The sequence below is a fragment of the Sinocyclocheilus anshuiensis genome, unplaced genomic scaffold (genome assembly GCF_001515605.1).
Source record: "Sinocyclocheilus anshuiensis isolate Anshui unplaced genomic scaffold, SAMN03320099.WGS_v1.1 scaffold1275, whole genome shotgun sequence".
In the NCBI taxonomy this organism is placed as follows: Eukaryota; Metazoa; Chordata; class Actinopteri; order Cypriniformes; family Cyprinidae; genus Sinocyclocheilus; species Sinocyclocheilus anshuiensis.
This window is the reverse complement of record NW_015540903.1, coordinates 20843-25537: the sequence shown is the minus strand read 5'-3', so window position 1 is coordinate 25537 and position 4695 is coordinate 20843.

Sequence of the window (4695 nt, the reverse complement as noted above, 5' to 3'; positions counted from 1 at the left end):
AACACAACATCCTCGAACTCAAATAGGGCAGATAACGAAGGGCAGACAGGTGAGGAGGATAACTAATAACAAGGAATAGGTGACTACTAATATTGGGAACAGGAACCAAACCAAATAAGGACAAACAGGAACATACACGTGACATGTAGCATGTGGCTACTTAATACTGATTGGGTGAATTCAGGTTTTAAACAGTTTATTGTACAGGTAGTTAATCTTTGCTCTAAACGTTAATAAAGTTAATTTAGAAAAACGTTTGGAGCATTTTTTTTGTTCGTTAAAGATATACACTGTATATATATATATATTTTTTTTTTCTTTTTTTTTTCTGAACTCAGACAGTGAGTTGATCATAGTCTGCTTGATCAATTTAGCCTTCTCAAATCATCACAACTTGCCTTAAATAAAATCTATAGATATAAAACAGTTCAAGCATATAACAGTTTAAACATTAAACCTAGATAAATGTGCACAACAGTGGCGTAACATAGTAATGACGGACCCCAGTGCAAGCTATTACGATGGTTATGAAGCACACAGCGCTCATGTCTAGAAGGGAACCCATATAAACGAATTTGTGCCTAACCGGTCCCACTTTATATTAAGTGGCCCTAATACCTGTGTACTTACATAGTAACTATATGTGTACGTAGTATGTAGTGGAATATTTTTAATAGTTTCCTTAAAGTAAGCTATTATTGTATAGGCATAATTTGCAGGTGGAATGTGTTTTTGTAACATCTTGCGGCATGCACAGATGTACCCAAAAGAAAGAAACATCTCCATTCGATAAGAAATTCATTGGTCTGTGTTAAATAACAGGTGATCTATCGCTGGAATGTGTTATGGCGAGTTTTATCAGTTCTCTGTTGCTCGTGCACAATGTGAAGTCTTCACACAGACACAGAGCGCTTCGTTCTGGTAAAAGCACAAAGAAAAATTAACACAAACGTGTCATCGCTCTTGATATACAATCACTGATGAACACCTTTGGTTTTAATGAGAAAAAAAAACCTATACGAAGGTGGATTAGAACCCGGAACCTCAGAAATGCTTGATAAAAGTTCTACAGCTAGACCATTAAAGCACACATGTAAACTACACAAATGTATGTATTTATTCACTGCTGTGACTCCTGGCACTAATTATATTATATTATTAATATTTATATTAATATATTCACTTCATCGCCAGGGGCCCCAGTGCGGCTGCACTGTCTGTAGTTACGCCACTGGTGCACTGTATCCAATAGTTTGTGCGGAGAGTGGAAGCTAAAGTGCGCTTTGCAGGACATGGAGGCGCCAGTGCAATCACTTGCATCTTTTTCAGTGGAAACAACTTAAAATACACCATCATTTTTGCTCATAAAGGTAACAGTTTTGCTCATTCAGAACTGTAAAGGGTCTACTTTGATTGTGTGCACTCACAATATCTACAAAATGCGGTGCTTTTATAAAATAAAGAAAACAAACATGATGCGCTTTCTGCCGTCTCGGTCTTGAACAGGAGCGCTTCACAAAAATGAACCGAAACTCGGCGAAAACACGCCTCACAGACATGATAAATATATCTATAGAAAGCTTTAAATTATTACTTAACGAAATAAAACAATTCGAAAACAAAAACTCTTTCATTATGTAATCCGTAAATATGCATTTCTCTCCAAAGGCTTGTAGAATGAGGAGATGGCGAGTCAGGATCGGCAACTTCATCCTTGCTTTCTCCCTGACATATTCATGGTAATTACTTTTGCCGGTGCTTACTATTGCGTGCGTTTGAACGCAGAACTCTTCAGCTGCACTGACGGCACGCATGCTACTGCTGGCGGGACACTAAACACAGTTGCGGCAGCATGGTCTCGTGTTGTTTCCACAAGCGGCAATTTTTTTCATCCCCGTAATTGATGGATATCTAAAATATAAAAATAAAGAGAAGCCTAAAACAGGCCCGAGGCCCGGCCCGCGTCTGAACTATGGTGTGAAAACTGGCCCGAAGCCCGGTCCTAGGGGCGTAAAAAAGTCGGGGCTGAAATGCCAGGCTCTACTCTCCAGAGCGCAGACACAAATAGGCACTGGATTGTTTGCTATATCTGTGATATTATTATTATTATTATTATTATTACAGCTTCCACTGACAGTGATCTTGCAGTTTTACCAGCACTTTAACGGACTTGTAACATGTGCAATGCCTCACGACCTCCGGAGTGTCCGAACTCGCACCATGTGCGCCTGGCCTTAGGCTTGCGATGCTTTTGGGAACTGCAGCCCAGGTATGACTAATCTTGACTTTCACTATGTGTTGTGTTGACAGATGAATGAGAACCAGACAACAGAAAGTTTTCAAGACACTTTTTATTCTGGCTGAATAAAAGACAACTTGTTAAAAAATAAATGAAGAAATAAACAAAATAATCACCACAATTTCAATGTCGCCCTGCCAGTTTTTGAGCCACGGAGCTTTGCACATACATGTTAATGAACTTTGTTTTAAAATATATAATCAGTATTGATTACACAATCTCCATTCGTGTTTTAGTAACATTAAACAGCATTTTTATCACAAAAATACATGCTAATTACAAGAAACGGTAACACTTTATAATAACTTTGATTAATAAATCATTAACAAACATTATATAATGCTTAATGGATCATTAGTTCATATATATTCACATATCTAGAAACATGAAATAATGTGCTTGTTAATGTTTACTAATGTATGTATTTAACATTACCTAATAATTAACATTTCATGTAGATTAAAATGCTTACAAATGTCATTAAACTTGTAATTCATATGATCACGCACATCTTGAAAATCTACAAATGATTTTAACAGATGTTAATGATTAAAAGCTTGTGTTGATGCACAACACGTTTGCTGCTGTTGAGGTGTGATACAGGTAAGGTTAGGCTCAGGTTTGGTGGTTTGGGTAGGTTTAAGGTTGGGTAAGTGGTCAACAGTGTACAGGGGTCAATTTGATTACTATAAGGGAACACAATTCAGTCTGTTTACATTGCATTGTTTTGATAAATTATGAATTAAGTATTTTCTTAAAAATGTGTTTTTTCCCTCTCCTGTTGATGTACGGATTCAAGGAATATTCTGTTTAATTATTCACAATAGCATACTAATATAAGTGTTGAGGTGATTACAAATTACAATGTGTGAGGCAGGCTAGGGGAACTCATATTAATGTTAAAAAACCTCATAAAGTGAAATTTTCATGCCATGGGACCTTTAAGATGTGCAAACAGTAGAAGTCTACACGACAAACAAGGACTTTGAAAGTTTAATGACATTTGTAAACATTAACTAATGATCCGTTAAGCATTATATAATGTTTGTTAACAATTTATTAATGAAGCTTTTAGTGATTGTAAACTATCTGTGATAGGCCAGTTGCAAGACGAGACACAGAAGGCTGCAGTGGAGTCTGGAGGAGGAGAACGAGTGTTATTTAAAGATCCTGAGGGCGTTCCCAGTCCAGATGACCTAATTTGGGGAGGTAACTAGTTTAAATATCTGTGATGACAGCAGTGACATCAGACGCTGCTTCAGGACCGGAAGAGCCTCTCCGGCACCAGAACCATCGCTGATATTGCCTTGAGCAAAGAAATTTGTGCAAGTATTAAATAAAGTATAAATATCAAAGAGTATTTGTAGGATACTTGTTCAGTTGTATAACTTTATAAGCAGTACAAGTCTGAAAACTGGAAAAAAGAAAAGTCGCAGAGCACAGAAAATCAGACATAAAGACAATATGATTTATGATAACCCCAGTTTGAGTTAAGACAGTTTGAGGCTCAGTGAGAGCAGAATAAAGAACAAAAGCAAGAAAGACCACATTACAAAATAAAAAGAAAGAATAATATAATTAACTCATTAGATTCAAAATACTTACTTGAAACAGAAAATAAGGGGACAAGATATAAGAATCCCTGTTTTAAAAAAAATGAGGATGAACATATAATAGTGGGATTCAAATATTATTCCTTGAAGAGATTAAATTTACAGACAAACAGAAAATATTTGGGATGGTTATGATTCAACAGAAAGACAGAGGAATTGAGTTATAAAGTGTTTAAAATCAGATAGGGACTCTGGAAGAGTAAAAGTTCAGCGGGAATTAGAGAATCAGCCACATTAGATTATTAGGAAGGTGAAATAATAAACGAGCAAATCTGAATGAAGATGAAGATGCAACCATATACTCCTGGCAGTTAAGCAATCTAATCAGACAGCTTGATTTTACGAGCCTCAGAGAAGGCAGAGTAGAAAAAAACAAATATGTTAAGGTGTTAGAATTATAATAAAGAAAAGCCATTAGAAAACAAATAGGTGATGAGAGGACAACAGTACATATGCTGATTGAATGAACAACAACAACAACAAAAAGACAGAATACCCAACTAAGACAAAATGTTGCTAAAACATTGATTCAGATTATGTTATTAGAATGTTTCCACTTAAACTTTAGGAAATATCTAGGTGAACATGAAATGATAATTCTTAAATAACACTGCATGTCAGATTCACATTGTTTTAATGTCAAATAGTTTATCCATAATGTAAGACCATTGCTCTAGAAAGAAATGTTTTTGTGGCTAAAATGACATTTAAGTATACTTGACTTAGAAAAAGTCTAAATATATTTGAGCTATTCTTGTGCTCCGAGAATGTTTTCATTGTTAT